The 21,213-nt window shown below is 28.9% G+C and overlaps 1 protein-coding gene across 1 annotated transcript in view; it reads left to right on the top strand.

The window, feature by feature from the left end:
- The first annotated feature begins 6,272 nt into the window (after nt 1-6,272).
- Nucleotides 6,273-21,213, top strand: part of lft (Limb expression 1 family member lowfat) — a 224,013-nt gene continuing 209,072 nt past the window's right edge. The window contains exon 1 of the mRNA XM_085946754.1: nt 6,273-6,679. The gene's annotated coding sequence lies outside the window, so the exon portion shown is untranslated. The remainder of the gene's footprint in view (nt 6,680-21,213) is intronic.

The raw sequence follows: 21,213 nt of genomic DNA, 5'->3' as shown, positions 1-21,213 counted from the left end.
ATATCAAACATCAAGAAATAGTATTAAAATAGTGTTTAAAAAATAAAGAAATAGTATTAGAAAAAACAGTAAGTGCCTACCTATACCAAGAATTTATAAAATAGCGTTCACATAAACTCGTTCTCACGCAGGTGGAATATACGATTATCCGAAGCGATTTGGTTGAACATAGTTATTTCCTGCCCAATTATCATTAGCAATTATTGCACCTTGGCAGAACAAACAACTTAGATTATCAAGAAAGTTATAAAATAATATATAATAAAATCAATACTAAGTACCAATAATGGCAGAGTTCTCATTTGTACTGGGTAGATATAAGTTGGAAAAAGTACGTAGCCTAAATACCTAGCTCTCTTTTTAACTTTCAGAATACAGTATGTAAGCATACGTCTTGAGAAATCAATCGGATAAAACCATGGATAGTATCCACTATCCACACAGCTTTAAAGGATTCTCAAAGATTTATTTTGAACCTTCTCCACTATAAGGGGCATAAGGCCGTACCTACATCTAATAAAAGTTTCAAGTCATCCAAACAACGTAAACATAGCATTATTTGTAATTAAATTACCAATGGTGTGTCATTTTCATTTATATAAGATAAAACATGACGGAAGGTGAAACTCAGGTTGCTAAGCGCGATTCTTATAGAATAATATAAATTTGTCATTAATTAGTACCTACTATATTCAACATTATAAGGACTAATATTGTATTGTATGCATGTTATGTTACAATGGTGATGCTTTGGTTACCATTATTGTAATATACATCTACCACCGTATTTATTTAATAATCTATGACTAACACCACCTAAGATAATTAGATGTCCGCACTGGACACATAGGTACCTAATTTGTTAGTACCTACTTATTCTAAACGATTCAATCTATGTTGTTTGTCCTTCCCTACTCACATTATTATTGCCATGGAAATGATAATAGGTACCTACATACAATACAGATATTATGATAGTCGTACATTTTTATTAAAGGATATTCCTATATTTTTTTTAAACAAATTTACAAAAGTAAAAGTTCTCTCCACACTACCTATGTATTATTTCTATTATTTTTAAAGTCACAAGCTACAATGCATGTAATAATAATTGTAATACAATAGGAACGTCCCAAATAAATAAACTGCAGAAGGCTATTCAATATTTTCTGCCCAAACCATCAATGGCCCAAACACATTTTTGTAGAAAAAATCATTCATTATTCATTGTGAAAATTGGGGTTTACGACTTATCATAAATATTTTTTTAACACAAGTCAAGTTGTTGAGATGATAATAATTATTGAATCACAGAACAGATATTGCCACTGTATTGTCCACCGGAAAGAATTCCTAATGTTTTAGCAGATTTACACGAAGTACCTACTACGTAATTAAGCCTTCATTATTTTTATAAATATCCACAAAATTATCAAATTGTGCGTGTGGCCAGAATTATCTTAAATCAGTTTGGATACCAGCGACAATAGTAGGTATATAGGTATATATGTAATAATATAATTATGTAAAAATGGCGAATTTGTATCCCACAGGAAAGTACTTATTAAAAACGATAATTGTAAGGGTGATTATCCACTTAGTGTTACGAAGAAAAAGCGAATTTAACATAATAGACTTTTTAAAATATTATATTATAAAGCCTATTATAAGGAAAGTATTCATCCACAGGTAATTAATAAATAAATGTCAAAGGTTAAAAATTCTCCTCCTGTAATAGTATTTTAGTTAATTCGCCATTTTTACAATACACCGACGATATAAAGGTATTCGTATCGCCTGCTGAGAATTTTAACTAACTTTTAAGAGAACAAATTGTTATTAAAAAATATGTTCAACACAAAGTTAAAATTAAAACACAAAACTTACCAGAAGCAACAAAATTCACTTACAAAAAAGTATACTCATCATGACCTATGGCAAATAAATGAATGAATGTAGTAGTTATATCACAAGATTTATTGTACTATAGTCGCAATTCAACAATAATGTAAATTACAAAACAAATGTAAACATCGTAAAAAGAGGGGTTTACGACACGTCATAAGCTTTTTTTAACAAAAGTTAATTGTTGAGATGAATACCATCTGTTGCCACTTCAATGGTTATTGGAGTGAATTCCTAATGTAATGTAATGTGGTTTTAGCAGATTTACACGAATTACCTACTACTTTATTATACCTTCATTATTTTTATAAATAACCACTCAATATCATTTTTTAAATGATCAAATTGTGTAGGTATGTGGCCAGCGTTACGTTACCTGCGACAAAATATTTTTCAATAGTTTCGGTTAACACGTTTCGCCTGATGACATTTTTGACCAACTTTTAGAACAATTTTTTATTAAAAAATCAAGTTAAACACACAGTTAAAATTAAAACACAAAACTTACTAGAATGTAGCAAAAAAACACCAAACTAATAATATAAACAATTTTGTTTAGAAACGTATTTATATCTTAAATAATACAAAATATTTTAAAAGGCAACTAATAGGAATATTATAGCGGATTGCACGAGTCAAATTATCAAACTTTTTTGTACTAATTTAACCATCGAAAACACAATTCATTCACCCGAAAATAAATGGCGGAGTAATAATTTTTGTCACTCCGAATAAAATAATATAATAAATTAGTAGGTAAGTAAATTAACAATGCGTAAGTCAAAGGCAAGATTGTATTGAGATTTTAAATGTTTCATCCTTTAGAAATTATTAAACAATGTATACTTTATTTTTTAAGAGTTTTCAAATAGTGTCAGCAAGGCACATTTTTTTGGGTAATAAAGTAATTTACGCTTGCAGCTGGTTGTTTCTTGTTATTTAGACAATGCATTTAGGCATGGACATATCGACACAAAATAAGAAGGTTGAAAGAAATTTAGGGATGTCATAATTTTTATTTTTAACCCTTGCACGCCCGGCATAACATAACTTCGTTAATTTTTAATTTTGAGAAAAACTTTAAAAGATACATTCATATATAATTATCTCAATCTAACGAACCGCAACGCAATTTTAAATGAATCCACGAGCCGGAACGGTATATTTTGGAATTCCACGAACCACAACGGCGCTCCGGTGCGTTCCTGTCCATTCCGAGCGCTGATGTATTATAAAATCTCATTATGATAATTGAATGAATTTAATGATAAAAATAACAATAAAATGACGAAAATTATATAACATTAGTAGTTCTTGAGTAATATTTTTTTTCGATACATAAGCATTAATTAAACACTTTAAAATATAAATTATCAAAACATTGTAATATTAAATTGCATTATTTGTAGTCTGTCGCTATATCTCGCTAGTAGAACTATCAAATTAATTATCTACATAAGACTATAAATAGAGTATAGATTATTACGGTATTGAAATATACAAATTACAATAATATGTAGTACGTATACATATTTTAGTAGTATACATATTTTTCCTTATGTGGAACTGCTTATATTTTTCATTTAAACAAGTGTTACCTATTTATTTAGTAGTAGTTAGTAGAACTCAACAATAACATTTGATTATGAAACATTAGTGCGAGTAAAAAAGACCTTACATTTCAATGTTTCTTCTTTTATATCTATAGGTAGGATCATGTTTATAATTAAAAATAGATGTCTGTGTTGCCACTTGAATAAATATTTAATAATAAATGCACGAGAGAAACTTTAATCATTTCATTATCTAATGGCATACATGCCTATATTTATTTCATGATACAATAATGCAATAAAACTTTTTTATATAAATTATAAGCGTAATATTGCATACTATTATAAGTTTATGATGTTCATAACATGACTGGAAAATGTTCAAAGTTTAATTTGTTGAAAAAAGTTTTAAAATCCGTTATATAAAAAAAAATATTAAAATTATACACGTCATGTTCCTACTTCCTACTAGGAATAATACAAAGTGAGGTAAACATACTCTATATAAAAATGTGTACGTAACTTATACCCATGTAGAAGGTTGTTTAAACATTTTTTGCCGGGCAATTTTTTTGATTTAGGAATTGATTAGCATTACATAGCAAGTACTTCTTCTTCTGCCGCCGTCAGGGCGATTATCGCTTTATCGTTTGGTATCAGCAACAGTTTGGTGGAGATGCACTTAAATGTGTATTTAAGCCACGAAATACAGTGTCATCTTCTGTTAAGTTTACCGTTCAACTTCACTTGGTCCCTTCGTCAGTCCAAGGAATTTTGAGGATTCGTTTATGAAGCCATATGTAGAAGGCTTCGAGTATCCGTAATATTTCTTGCTTTAGCGTCTATCTATACCATAGAAAGTGATTGGGAGGATATCACAGAGACACATTATGATCAAATCAAATTTATTTATTTTACATATAATGAACATAACAAATTATAAATTCAAAGCGTTCACGACATGACATAAAATAAGTGTTAATAATTTTTTAAAAATAAAAATACAGAGAATAAGTAATAAAATAAAAAAATAAATAAAATAAGTAACAAAATAAAAGTAGATGGAAGCACACAGAGTGAACTTTGATAGACCCTATCTTAAAAACTTAGAAAACAACGTCCACCTAAATTCACCCTCACGTAAGTGGAATATATCAATATCCGAAGCGATTTCATTAAACATGGTTACTGCCCTCCCAATTGGCATTACTAATGGCAGGTTAGTTCTGCACCGTGGGAGAACAAACAACGGATGCCCTCGATTCCTAAGGTAATTATCAGAGACACACAAGCCAACACCACCAAGAATGGCAGAGTTCACATTTACGCCGCGTATAAGTCTGAAAAAATATATAGCTAAATAAAGATCCCTTCTAAATTTTAAACTACACTATGTAAGCATCCCTAAGAGAAAATCAGTCGGATAGAGCCACGGATAATATCCATACAGCCGAAAGTAAAGGAGTCTTAAAAATTTCTTTTGGACTCTCTCCACCATAAGGCCGTACTTCAACTAATGCGGGGCCCAAACGATAGACCCACTCTCAAGTCTGCTTCTAACTAAGGAGTTATAGAGAATTTTTAGTACAGTAACATCCGAAAAGACCCGGGAAGTGATACAATAACATGCCATATTTATGCACAAAATAATATAAGTAGGTAGATTAAATTATACAGGTCAGTTTATTTTTCAATAGCTATTTCAGTTATCATAAGATCATCAGTTGTCTACATGTCAAAATTATTCATGTGGAAATTAACTTACTAAATATTTTTTTGAAATGTTTGAATTGATACATTTAGTCTGTGGTAGGTAAGTAGAGAAAGAAAAGATTCTTATGGCATTGCGACCACGACGAAATGACTTTGGAACGGTGTTAGTGTCGTTTGAAGAGTCTGACACCATTCTACCTAATGCTTTATTTTAAATGATCACTTAATTTTTCAAAAATAAAATATACTTACTTATGTAATTTTTGTCTTCTTTAGAGAACTTCATACAATGAATTCTACTATGTTAAATTAATTAAAATATTGATATCGTTTATGGATACACGTGATAACATCTAAAACTAGTGCAGCCACGAAACAGATTAATCAACAAGAAATCTTCAGTTAGCCAGTCCCCATAAACCAAGAATTTTAAGCAAAATTTGTTTTATGATATGCCATAAAGCCTAAAAAATCCTATCCTATCCTATCAATGATAACTGTGGCTGCACAATAATCTGCTCTCTAAAATCAGGAATAATGTTAATTTCTTTGTGCTTTTTGTGTATGTTCCATATATCGGAGAACCATGATTTTTTTGATCTAGCATACATATTTATATATAAACATATAATCCGTTGTTTACTCTAAATACATAAATCATCGACTTACCAACTTTTGGCAGCAACCCCATGATATTGTGTTTTAGTTTATGACATATTTCTTAACACTTTAATAAGAATTACAACTTGCTTTAATTTCTCCCAGAAGGCAACTAACTTCTTATTATTTTTGTGTTTCTTGAGTGCAACTGATGTTTCACATTTTTTTTTCAGATTTTATATTCTCTCTTTCATAATAATATATTGTCTTTTAAATTAAAACAATTTTACATTATCTCAATGAATCGATCATTGATATCTTGATTTATTGATGTTCTGTACGTTTCTATCACAATAATTAAAGGGTCTGAATGTAAAGGTCATGACTTGTGGGTGCATTTGTGCATTTCATAGAAGCACAATTGAATGTGTCCAAGTACCGAGAGTACCCACAGTGAGTACCAGGGAGGTAATCGCTTGCAGTCGGAGGGAACCGGGCGGTAGTATGCCGAAGGCTCGCGGCGTAGACGGACGCGTATCACTGGTTGCGCAACCTTGTACAAACATCGCGAGAGAGTGCACCGAATTCTCGATCCGTATAAGTAATACAAATAAAGAAAGAAAAAAAAGCTTTGCAATAACGAAAGCTTTTCAGCGACGCAATTTAGATCGCATGTGACAGCTGTCGTACATTCCCCGTTCGGACTTGTTTTCCCTCTGCCGGTAATAATTATATATAGATTTGCGAATGGTACATTTTCAATTCGTCGTTTTTGTATCATTTTGACAAGTGTGATTATTATTATTTGATGGAGGATTGCTTCATTGGATAGGATTTTACTCGTGATAAAGGTGTACATGATAAGAGTTTTTAATTCCTATCGTTAACTGCTGCAGATTATTCAAGTGGTGAGTTATAATTAATTTACTCTATAAAAAAGCTTAATTTTAATAAAAATAAAATATATTTTAACATAGGTATTTAAATGTATATAATCAGGAAAGCTAAAAACAATCAAAATATATAGAAAAACATTTAATTTAGTTTAATATTACAATTTTAAAATAAATAATACAGAACATAATTAACTGAAGTTGAAGTGAGTTATATATTTGTAGTAAAGTCTTAAAATAAATACTTAATATAACATCCAGTTAACATATTTAATATATTTAAATAAAGCACAGTAGTGACAAATCGTTTCTTTTTTATTTAAAAAACTAATTATTTTTTAATGTTTTATTAAAAAGATAATTTTGTTTATGGCGTAACACAATGGTATCTATCTACTTATATGTATTTTATTTGTACGTCTTTTTATAATAAATGAATTTTAAATAATCCTACCAGTAAATTCTAATATAATAAATTATCTAAGAAATTAAAATTTGTTTTTTTTTTAATTTTAACTTAAATCGTATAATATAAATGCATTCAATTAAACAATACAATGATATAATGTAGTATAGTATGGTAGAAATAGTGTAGATATTAAATTATAATGTAATGCCTATAACTGTTTATTAACCATACGAAGCAAATTAAAAGTATAAAATTCACAATTAATTTTAATAGGTACTCGTACACACCATTTAAATACAAGTTTATTAGATACCAATCAGCCACAGATACCTGATTATAATAATACATTACAGAGACTTAATGTGTTTACAACTACCTACTTATAATTACACTCGCTAGAACTCGATATTAAATGCAGTGTTCATATTATAAATAAAGCTACATACTCATTTGTCATAGAAACAAGTGATTTTTTTATTCAGGCACCTTATTCTGTAGTGTAGTATATTATTGAATTTTAGTTAAATCGTCACCTCAATAACTACAACTAGATAACTTGATGTTCACTGTTTTAAAGATAGCTATTGAACATGCTTCCACATTAATAAATTGTTTCTCTACAAAATGATAAAACTAGGTAAGTCAGAAGTTAAAGGGAACTGTATTAATGTTGTATGTTAAGATATTAGATAACTATAAAACCATTAAATAAATTAAATAATATATCGACAATATTTTTTCATACAAATAAGCATTATTTAATTGTTCCCAATAAGACAAGCACAATTTTCCATTTTTATTTTAAATAATAATTATATTATATAGCCTAGATTTATGTTAATCAAGTAAAATTTAAATTTCATTTTCCCAATAATGACCATATTAGAGTTATCTAGTTGTAGTATTGAGGTGACGATATGGTACCCGAGTTATGAAATATGTACAATTAGGTATGCAACAAAAAATCAATGGTAGTTATACAAATGTTATGATTTTTGGTTAATTTTTTTCTCTAAATACAACGTTATAAAATTATCAAAGTTAACATAAGTACATACGCCAAAAAGATGTAAAGAAATCCTTATTGCGTCTTTTACTATTGCTGTCAAAATTATTGAGCAAGTTCTATATTATTCTATGCACCAAAATAAACTGCGCCTCAATTTTCTCACAGTTTGTATGAAAATTAGTTTCTTGATCTCTACAAAAGACGGTTTTTTTACTATCTTTATATCTTATGACCTGATTTGAAAAAACCATACTTAAATAAAACAGTTTAAGAACCAAACGCTAATATGCGTAAACTCACAATATATCAACAAAAAAGTAATAAATAAATTCCACTAAACTGACTAAATAAAGTCTCGGGTGAAATATAAAAAAAAAACTATTGATAATCATGTCAAACTATCGATTTTATGAATGCGGCCTTCGTAGTTCAATGTAAAGGCATTTGATTTAAATTCAGGGGCTCCAGGTTTGATTCACAGTGAGGTCACAATAAAATTATATGATTTTCTCAAAGCTTTTTTGCTTCACAGATTATTTAACTGCTACTATTATACTTTATCATTTGGCTTTATGGAGTTTTGTTGTGTTAAAAAGTGAAACAAATAAAATATATGAAGAAAAATAATAAAAAAACGCTGTTTTCATTAAAAAAGGTACTTTTACACATTGGCCATTCTCGAATAAGGCCCCAAAAATATTAATGTAATCATTATTGGGATAGTAAACAGACTGTCATAGCTGTTAGACAAAATAGTCGTTAATTTAACGTTTATTCAAATTTTTCGTTTTTATGGAGACATAATTGAATGCATCAAAAAATTAAAAACCAATAAAAATGCTGTAAACTTTTTGGGTGTTCTTTTTTTGTGAAATTTAATACTGACGTCAAACGGCTCCGATTGTGCAAAGTTGCGAACATTTATATCCACGGAATCACGGATTAAATTCATACAATGCAAGAGGCGAGGGATAAAGTCGAATCAGTATGATAATTGCGAAGGCGTATTGATTTCTGTGACGTTAATTTGAATACATTCAATAATTTGTCAAATCTATGAGTCGGCGTATCGATAAAGTGTAGTATTACACAGGTGTGTTTCAATTTAGTCAACACCTTCAAGTCGCGCAGGAAAATTAATTTATTTCACGCCAGTAATTAGAATACTAAAATTTTTCACTCACCATTACAATATTAATATTGTTATGAGCAGAGTCCTATGGGTTAACTCTTAAATGTATATTAGCAACCCTGTAATGTACATACATATTGATCACATATTTAATGTTTAATATTATTATTATTTAAAAGTAGCACATGTAAATAAAAACTATAACTGTACTGTCAGCCCACTTTCTTCACTATAGGGAACTACAAATTTTAAAATAAAATTTCATTCACACAAAAAAAAGAATAATACAGTTTGTTGCTGAAAGACAATACCTTGCAATTAATGATTAATTCGATTATTAATCACAATATAATTCTAATATTTATTTCACATAATTTAATAAAAAGGTTAATATGTTATTTTTTTCATTGTTAGATTATAATACCTTATGCAATTGGAATCTTTATACAATTAATAAAAAACATTTATGTAAGAAATTTTATTCTATTATGTATAATTACTATTTTATACTTATGATTACATAATTGAATTGAAAGTTTTCCAATTAAATTAGAGTTTTAAGATAGTTCATCTATCATTAACTGTCATTAAACTTACGTATATTTTTATTCCCTGGATAATAAGTATGGTTTTATGCACATAACATGTATTGAAGATTGAAAAATAATACTCAGTATTATCAATTTTATTAATTAAATTAATGTTACTATTATATAAACCTAGATTGTTCTTAATAATATAAAAAAAATATATACGAAGGAATTTAGTTAATTTTCCGTTGTTTAATCGAATATTATCAATAATTCATTTAGATTGGTTTTACACTAAATATTAAATTATTAAATTATTTTTAGTCAACGAATTCATAATATTTAAAAATGTAATATTCTCTATTGAAAAAATATCGTGCCGGATTTATCAATCCCGTCACCTTACCTAATTACGACGTAATCAACTAATAGTCAAGTAAATGAAGCTTTTCTTAAAAATAATTACAAGATAAAAAGAACTTTTCATATACAACGTTTTTAAATTTTCTGTTCAATTATTATGCTCAATATGCTCAAATATGTATTTGATATGAAGTAAATAAAAAACAAACAAATATAGAATACTGAAATGTCATTTTGATTTCCATAGTAACGCGCGTATATATTAATAATTTAGTTGCTAGGACCACCCACTTAGCAACCAATAATAGTGGATTGGATTACAGATTTGTTCCGAAATAACTTTTCATACAAAACAGAATTAACTGAAAATGAATTCAATTCTACTTAAAGATGGCGTACCAAAAGAATGCATTGGCATCGTGTTCTGATATATTATAAAAGTTTCAAATGTCTAGCTAGTCGGGAAGTTAGTTAAAAATCGATTGCAAAATTTGTACTGGATAAATAACCACCGGACAAATACAAGCTAATAAAAACGTTGTAATAATATTAGCGACTGTTTATAATTAATTGTGTGTACATTTGTTGTATTTAATGATTAAGATTTTTTTTAATAATCAAAATAAAATACAATAATTACTTTTTTAATTTAAAAAGAACACCCGGTTTCGTTCGCTTAGCATGACATTATAAAATGAATACTGTACTTTATTTTAATAAGTACAATATCTACATAAATATAAATACATAATAAAAGTGATGTGATAAATTAGGTTTAATTTTGATGTAGTATCCATATTAGTAATTTTATTTTAGTTTAATGATGAAAACAAACAGTTACATTATTTTTTACTACCTGTTGATTACCTGTTAAATATAATAATATTATAATTTATGTCCGCTCGTGTTACCGAAATGGTTAACTTAGAATTAACCGTCCGAGGTGGCTCTGTATCGCTTGTCCGTTGACCTTTGCTGGAAATATGATACCGGATGATTTCATTCAACTAATTTGTGAAGTGTTCAGCGTCAGATGAGAGGACAGACCCGCGGAGGAAGGTACCTTCCGCCGCCTCTCTCTTACCTGCGCGCCTTGGCGAAATTTACCTTTTGTTCCCATTAAGATGTGCAATCTCTCGCCCGACGTCGAAACTTTGAGCGATTATACACTATTTAGATGGCGATCTTCGGCCTCGTTTGCAGTAAATATTAATTTGGCAGGCATTGATTTACTAATGTACGCGTATGTACATTATATTTAAGAACAAAAGGGGACTTCACTGGCGATAAAATTAATCGTGTCCGGAAACTTGTACGTATGCAGTTCGCCGTGAAATATTGTATCGGAAATATATGGCCGTATATTAAAGACTGCTCAACTTCTTTGGGTCGTATAGTACTGACATAAAATTGATGTATACATAAAACAAGGTTCTTGTCGGTTTGCATGAAGCCAGCGGCAAACAAATTTTGAAAATAACCCATATACTAGATTCATTGTTAGGCTAGGTTAGGTTAGGTCAGTGGCGAAGGGTGGAGGTAGGCTGCTAAGATCCGACATACATAGTGCATATTAAACTTTGTCAGTCGTACGTATTTGTTTTTATTGAACTAATACTACAATTTACAGATAGAGTTGGTTAATTAAAAAAAATTTAACCCTGTCTAAACCAAACCAAAATAGTTTTGGTATGCTTTGGGCGATCCAACAAAATTGTGCAGACTTTTTCATTCATAGTTATTTGTTTTCGTTGAATTAAGAATACATGTTACACATTTTTATTCTATCTATAAAATATGTATGATTTAATATGATAATTATAGATATTTTATGGATAGACGGATATTTCTTTCTATTATGGCTCGGTTTTCGCAGAGTTTATTTAAATTTTAAAAACTATCCAACACCATCTGCAAATTAGTTCAATGAACACAAATACGTATAAATGACAAAGATTAGTAGGTATGCTCTATTTATATCGGCTCTAAATACCCTACCTCCACCTTTCGCCACTGGGTTAGGTAAGGTTAGGTTTTCATTCTTGAATTCATGAATTTTGCCAAAATCAGCTATGATATATAGATATATATAATATATAGTTCATATTGAATCTAATAAAATTGGAGACCGTGTAGTATACGGTCATCTCTTTACAATAAGAAAGTTCACGGCAAACTGTTCCACGGTGAAATGTTTTACGTACAATTTACATATAACCAAAATTAATATCATTATGCACGTTATCCTTTGTTTGCGAACAAAATGGTACCGAAGTTTGTCCGCGGGCTATAAAAAAATCAAACGCACGGTGAAGCGCGAAACCTGTATGTATGAAGAAGCTTTCGAAGTAATTACTGCCCGGATATCCTGTGTTTTTTTCTTGAAACAAGCTACTAATTATTAGCTAGCAGTAGGCATTACGTATTTTTTTTACATTATCATAAATAATTTAAAATTTTATTAAATACGTGTAGGTACTTATTGGTAAGTATTGATTTTTGTGAATTTAGTATTGTAGGTGCTATTCCACTTAAATCGTTTTTTATAAGTCCGAGTATCGCCTTTCAACATCTAAAGGCACCGGTGGCAAAGGGTGGAGGTACGCCATAAACAGTGCACAAAAAACTTTATCAGTCATACGTATTTGTTTTCATTGAAATAAGACAAATTGACAGATGGTGTTGGTTAGTTTTTCAAATTCAATTAAACCCTGCGAAAACCAAGCCATATAGTAGTCAAAAAATACTCGTCAATCTATAAAATATCTAAAATCATGCAATTAAATCATATATATTTGAATATTTTACAGATAGAATATTATTTTTTTATATAATTATTATAGTTTTGTTAAGGCAGGGCTTAATGAATTTAAAAATGAACCAACAATATTTTTAATATGTATTCTTAATTCAATGAAAACAAATAAGTTTAGTATGAATGAAAAGGTGTGCGCAATTATGTCATATCGCCCAAAGTATACCAAAACTATTATGGTTTGGTAAGGCAGGGTTTAAATGATTTTTAAAAACTAACCAAAACCATCTGTAAATAATTGTAGTATTAGTTCAATAAAAACAAATACGTATGACTAACAAAGTTTAATGTGCACTATTTATGTCGGATCTTAACAGCCTACCTCCACCCTTCGCGACTGAAAGGCACTATTCATAATCAGTTGTGATAAATATACGGCTTACATGGATTATAGTTAGGTAGCAACTTACGGCTTATTTACAAAATTTACGAAGGATTCACAAAAAAATGATTAATACTTACCTACACAAACTCAAGATTTTTTCTGGGATGCTATGAGTACAACTCCAAAGGTAAGGCTCACTATAATTCAAGCCGCTATACAAAACTGTGAATTTAGTTATTATTATTATTAATTTTTGTAGTGTTATACCTACTTCGAATACAATATGGTAAACTGTTTGTAGAAAATGATGGTCATTGCATTTTAAGTTAAACAGTAACTAGCATTACTATCGGAAATCTCAAATTATTGCCGCGATCTAACTTTTGATGATTACGGAATTCAATCAAAAATATTTATAGTGCTGTGATGATCTAGGCACTGGAAAATAGATTTTTTCATTTATTTTGGTAATTCGAGATTCATCTGAATGTTTGTTACAGGAAATAATTTGTATAATGTTTTAACGTACCATTTTTACTCCAATGCAAGTATATGGGGTATAGGTTATATTAACAGGTTTTTTTTACTAGAATATTTTTTTAACTGTTCACAAAATCAATTGCGCACATATTAAAAAACTAAAACGCATTATTTTGCCCAGCTTTATATATTACCTACCAACCAGGCCACCATCGGTGTATTAATCTAATGTTTTATAAGTAGGTGGCTTGTTATATTTTTTAAAGGAAATCAAATTTCATATTAATTTTAAAACAGTATTATATTAGATGTATAACTTTTCCATGCTTATAAATTCGTCGACCAGATGGCAGTGATACGCATACCGGATGCACACGCAAGCCCTTCTCAGCCCTCCTCACCATCTTTCCTCCAAAACTATCACCGCTAGATGTTATCATCAATGTTTGAATTATTTCGAATTAAAAATGTGACGAGGTAGTGACTGGTGGAATTTACAGTAGCAGACCAACTGACATAACACGGATGTTCGGAGAATCTTAATATTAACCATTGTTCACACTTTGTTCGTTTGTCGTGTACACTTGTCAGCTTGTCATATGATTTTATTTATATTGTTAGTATGTTGACAAATAATAACTCATAATATGTTGTTTAAAGAACTGCATAAAAAAGCGAATGCATATAATTTTATGTAAAACTAGTATTGAAATATGAAGGTAGAAAAACTAATATTTATTTTCATCATGGTAGACACACACTAAGAATATTTTATGTAAAAAACAATGGGAGTTGTTTAAAAATGATAAAGTACTGTAATAAGTTTTATTGTGTGATTTAATTTAATAAAATAAATTTAATGATTTAGAAATATGACATTTTAAAATTTTAATTATTAAGATGAAAAAATGTATACATGTAAAGGGGTCTTCATCTGATTCATTGTCTATAAATTGGCAAAATTCGGGAACTGAAAATGGTCGAGCTTTAATTTTCTTACCTATTATTAAACTAGGGCTATTTATTTTTTGTAATCAGTTATAATGCTGAGACATATACCTACTATTAATCCTGTATAAGGATTAGATCCAAGATATTAAAAAAATGGCCAAAACTGAAAATCTTTTTTTTTTATCAATATAATATGTTTTTATAAATATTAGAACCCAATTTAATAAAAGATTTAAATCGATTTTCAGTCATATGAAACATTTATATTTTTTTTTGAGAAAAAATAAAAGTGAGTTGAGAATGACGACGACGTAAACGGGAAAAATAAATTATTTAATTTAGTCTCTGCGAAGATATTCTATACACAAGGCAGTTATCGATGGTAGATTATCATATTTATGTATTGAGGCGGTTAATTGTTACAATAAGTTAACCGTCTAAACTGCCTCTTGGCTGTGTTCACTTTTAGAGCGAGATAGACAGTTTTGACAGTTTAGCCGGTTAACTTCTTGTAATAATTAATTGTATCATTACATAAATATGATATAGTGATAATATTTATCACTCTAGCCGTCGATAGCCAGATTTTGTATAGAATAATAGTACATTTTACGTTTTCGTACAAAACTCAATATTTTTTGGCTCTTCTACAAAAATAGTAATTTCAGAAGTAGGTATCTCCTTTTACTTTTCACTGATAAGTAAGTATTGGCAGGCAGGTTACGTTTTTCTATATTTTTATAATAGTATTTTGGTTACAAGTTCCATCCAGATACTGACAAAAATACATAATATTTTGTATTAACTCAATATAGGTAACTTTTAAGTCCCATACATAATACTAGTATACCACTTACGCAGACTAGAAACATTCCTATTTATACCTATATAATATTTAAAAATTAAAAAAAATCACTATAACTGTCTTATGCAGCGGGAAATTTTTCCCATGCTTTAATTATTTATTTAAATCACCACGTCGTAGTTTTATTTTAATATTAATGTTTCATAAACGAGATCTTGAAGACGTTTCCTACGATACAATGCATGGCTAATGATTGTTGCTAATTATTAAAATGATGAATTGCGCTTGTTTTCATATTATATTTCTTCAGTTGTTATTGTTGGAAAATGTTCCTACGGTTTCTCTGAAAAATACAGTTACAAGAAAATTAAACTAACATTAAAATATTATATTGTTATCATTCTTGCAGTGAATAAAATTTTAATATAATATGTGTAATTATCAAGCTGTGCATTCAAACAACACTGTAACATCATATAGGTAGTTAGAAATTAGTACATATTTACACAAATTAATTTACATATTAGGAATGCTTCCTTTACTTTAACTAATTCCAGTGTGATTTATATTTGTATATTATTTTGGTATACTTATACTATATACAGTGACATCCCTGAATAAAGTAACCCCAAATGTCGCCCTCTATAAATAATTTTTACTCTCAAATTGTATGCCAATTAATTCAACAACTACTTACCTATTTTATGATAACCAAAGAAATAGAATAAAAGTCGTGAAAAATTTGAACATCCATGAAGACCACACGAACCCTTAGGTTAGAAGGCGAACAAAACAACAATTACTTTTGTAGGGTTGTAATATTCGTATTTATTCCATAATTATTTTCCATGGAATGCCCTCATGCCCTGACCGGCTTCAAGGAAAGTATATTTATCAATAAAAACTGTAGAATTTAAGTGTGCCTGTTATTATTAAATATTTTCAATTTAATAAGCACCTTTTCTATTTCCATGCTATTTTAATATAGAATATAGTTATTTTACGTTATAACTTAAAAATCATAAATCAAATTTGCACAGCTTACAGAACTAATTATTAATAAAAAAAATAGTAGAACTAAAAATCATCTTGATATCTCAAAGCGGTATTGATAAAATTCATCGCGAGTAGGTAAAGTAGTTGAATAGCAGCGTTGGAATGGTGGGGTCAGGTGCCGATTGAAAGGAGCGTGATTTATAAAAAACCATTGAGAAAAAAAAATCGACTACTTTTTATTACAACGTTTTTATTAGCTCGTATTCTTATTTGTCCGGTGGTTGTTTATCCGGTATAAATCTTTCAATCGATTTTTAACTAACGTCCCGACTACCTAGACATTTGAAACTTTTAGAATATATCATAATACGATGCCAATGCATTCTTTTAATACTTTTAGCCATCTTTAAGTAGAATTGAATTAATTTTCAGTTAATTCTGTTTTGAATGAAAAGTTATTTCGGAAGAAATCCGGGATCCAACCCAGTATTATTGGTTGCTGGGGGACTGGGGTTCTAGCAACTAAATTATTAATATATACGTGCGTTACTATGGAAATCAATATGAAATGTCAAAATGACATTTCAGTATTATTTCTATCAAGTACAATTTTTTTTGATCGTTTAAGCTAGTCAAGTCAAGTTTATATGATTCAACAGAAAATTTTAAAACGTTGTATATAAAAAGTTCTTTTTATCTTGTAATATTGTTTATTATCTCAATTCTATATGGCCATTTCTTTCTGGTATGACAGTGCATGGTACTGCAAAATGTAATATGTGCAATTTAAATTTAACCAAGTCTATTTTATACTTTAAGAATTTTTGCTTTCTGTTATTTGTTTTTTTCTCGTAATAATTAATTCAAAATTGGTGTGATAGTTGTTCGAAGTTTTATTGATAAATTTGAATGTAGTTAAGTGGATTAAAACAAACAACGTAGATATTATAAAATAACAGTACATTTTTTAATGCGATACAAGTCTACACAATTATAATTTATTTTAAATGTTTCCCGCACCAATAAATCACTAGAGACAGATAAAAAAAAATACTTAATGTATTATAACAGACACTAATGAACTCTGAATGAAAAAAAACAAACAGAAAAATTTTAAAAACTCTTATTAATTACAATGACTACTATATAAATTAAAATACGTCGCAATAAATTTTTCGGAATTGTTTATCGGGTCTATCAGAAATGTTTCATATAATCACGTCTTCGTGTGTTTGTTCTTACCATTCGTATCCTGTTTGGACAGAAAAAAGCATTTGCAGAATGACAAATTTAATATACTTGTCGAGTTGACAGTTGAAATTCTGACATCATCTCGCGTGTCTGGACATTACAGAAGCTAACAACCTATGCTAATGACGTTTTGACTGTTAATTACTTCAGTTTATTACATAAATACAGTATTTATTATATGTCTACAAATAAATTCTACAGAATATGTTGAAAGTAGGCAATTTAAAAACATCAAAACGAATATGAAGCCCAAAAGAGTTCAATGAAATAGTTTTAGAATGGCAAATATATAACACGATTGTTAGCAGTGGCGAAGGGTGGAGGTAGGCTGTTAAGATTCGACATATTAAGTGTACACTAAATTTTGTCAGTTATACGTATTTGTTTTCATTGAAATAAGACTACAATTTACATATGGTGTTGGATAGTTTTTAAAATCCAAATAAACCCTGAGGAAATAAAGGCATAATAGATAATAGTAAAAAAATACTCGTCTGTCTATAAAATATCTAAAATTATGTATTTAAATCATACACAACTTTTAATATTTTAAAGATAGAATAGTATTTGTCATATATTATAGTTTAGCTTAGACAGGGCTAAATGAATTTTAGAAATGAGCCAACAATATGTCTAATATGTATTCTTAATCCAGTTAGTTAGTTTTTAAAATTCAATTAAATTTTACTTAAACCAAACCATAATAATTTAGGTATGATATATATATGCATATCTATTTGTTTTCGTTGAATTAGTTAGTTTTTTTTAAATCCATTAAGTCCATCCTAAACCAAACCATAACAGATAAAAAAATATTTTAGTAATACATAACTTTAGATATTTTGTAAATAAACGAATATTTTTTTACTGTTATCTACTATGGTTTGGATTAGACAGGGTTTACTTGACGTTTAAAAACTAACAAACATTATCTACACATTGTAATCTTAGTTCAATGAAAACAAATACGTTTGACTGATAAAGTTTATTGTGCACTATGTATGTCAGATTTTAACAGACCATATCCATCCTTTGCCACTGGTGTTAGTATAATGTGTTTATTTTAAAAATGTTAAATGTTGCAATAATGTGGAATCTTAGACTTGCGCGAAAAACGCATTATTATCAAATATATTGAAAAAAACATTTTCGTTTTAGATATAGCCTAAATTATAAAAGTTAATCTGATTTTTTCTAACACTGGTTCTCATTAAATATTAACATTTTGAATGGTAGATTCAGGGACATTTGTAACAAATTCACTTTTCAGTGTTCATACTTGTCTGAGTATGATATGCACAACAAAGTTTGTATATATAATATCGTCACTGTTCTGGCAGAAGACACTAATTCGAAAAAATGACATATTGAGATAGTTATACCAAAATGTTCCTTATTTCAAACTTTACCGTCTGGAAACCTTCTTAATAAATAAACAGTCTTTATTTTAAAGTCATCCTTAATACAATTACTTAATAAACTCGCATGATAGACCATTTCAAACATTTTAAAAGCTTCAAAGTCAAATTACTCAAAACTAGTATTCTCTAGTTAGTGTGTTCTGCCAGAACAGAGACGATATATATACGCCATGGTATGATTGCGTTGTCTATCGACGAGGATATTGGACGAAATTTATAATTTTGGATTTATAATTTTGGTGGAAAAATGCACTAAACAAGATTTTTTTTGGGAAGAAAGAGCGAAAAATGCTGTTGACCTAGATTTTGGACGAAAAATTTTGGTGGAGCGTTTTAAAAAAGGCAATATCTCTACATGTGGTTCCTCTTAACTTAATGTGGTCATGAGGTTAATAATTATAAATGTATTATTTCGATAAATACTCGCAAATAACAGTAAGAAAGAATGTTTATATTTGTCAGGATCTTGATTTGGATGATTTGTCCATCTGAAAACCTTCTCCACAGCTTCCTTCACATCCCTCTCAGTAACGATACATGTGTCAATGGAAAACCCAAGGCATTATTGATTTGGTTCGTCCATCTTGAGAAAACTCTTCCACGACCTGTGTGTATTTAATCAGCTATTAGCTTATATGAATCATATCTATAATGTGTAGATACCTATAATATATATATTTGATTAAATTAAACCTTATTAATTATTTATACGAGAAATAAAAAATAAAACAGTGTAAAAACGATTAGAATTATAAAATTTGTTTTTTACTTTTGCCTCGATTCCTTTGCGATAAAGTAAGTATTTATATAGGCAACTCCAAGAGTCATATTGTAATAATAATATTTTGGTTTTTTATTTAGCACAGTAAAATCTATTGTTATGGTGGTGAATTTCTAGTTTAAAATTAATTGTCGTAATTTATAGTTGATACCTACCCTAATTTTATTGGGGTAAGATGAATGATAAAAAATGAATGTTATCATTTATTTCTGTGTGGGCTGGAGTAATTTATTAGGCAAACACATGTATTATTGGGAAACACTGCCGAAGGGATGCTTTTTTCATTGCCGTTGAAGAAATAATTGAGTGGTTCACCGTTAACGTCAGCTATTTCCTACCTGCTGCAATAAAAAAACCAGGGGTCGTAAATTAAACATCGTTATTTAGTCATCAAGTTTTATTTTTATTTCGAATGTAATAATTGGTATTATTGACACCGGAAGAGATAGTAATTTTATGTTGTCATAACATTAAAATTATCTATCTGAATAATTTAAAAAAAAGTAACTAATTTAATCTAAATTTAAAAATGAGCTGTGGTATTTTATATTTTTACAATACTTATTTTAGTTTTTATATTCAAAATTCAATGCTAGTAGACTGAGTAAGCTATGCAATTTAAAGAGATTTATGTCAATTTATTATAGTATTGTTTTATATTTGTGTGTCAAATTTATTTTGACATGTATTATCTCTTAAGGAATCGAGATGTTATATTCTTCCCATAATTCTGTTGTTGTTTTTTCCCATCCAATCCAGCTTGTCGATGTATTGTTTTTCAAGTCCTGTTCGAGGCCTCCATTCTAGAAACTTCCTCCACTATTGGTCGTTCTACTGTCACTTAAGTCATCCAAATGTGACGGACGATATCTGTAGGTTTTGAGGCTATTGATTTTAAAGTCAGTGACTGTCATATTCCGTAATTTTGAGATAATCCTAACAAACATCAAGATTACAAATATATTAGTAGATAATTAAAAAAACCGAATAAGTGAATGAAATGACCCAAAGGTCATTAAATATATTTAAAAATCGTGTTTAAAGTAGCTCGAGAAATATAAAAAATTGCGGCCGATGAATAGAACCAACTGGTTTATAGCTATTTTACCAACAAATTAATAATTATAGTTTTATTAAATTCGATAGTTGAATGAATATATACTCACTTAATGTAAAAGTTCTTAGATAACCAGAATCAATAAAAATATCAAAAAGAATTGAGACGGAGTCAGCCTCATTTATTATAATTATTTGTATTTCTAATCGCTTCTCCAATCGCAT

Source organism: Rhyacophila brunnea, unplaced genomic scaffold (assembly GCF_057557595.1).
Source record: "Rhyacophila brunnea isolate RB1 unplaced genomic scaffold, BYU_Rbru_1.0 scaffold_2, whole genome shotgun sequence".
NCBI classification, from domain to species: domain Eukaryota; kingdom Metazoa; phylum Arthropoda; class Insecta; order Trichoptera; family Rhyacophilidae; genus Rhyacophila; species Rhyacophila brunnea.
This window is presented reverse-complemented; position numbering and strand designations above follow the sequence as displayed.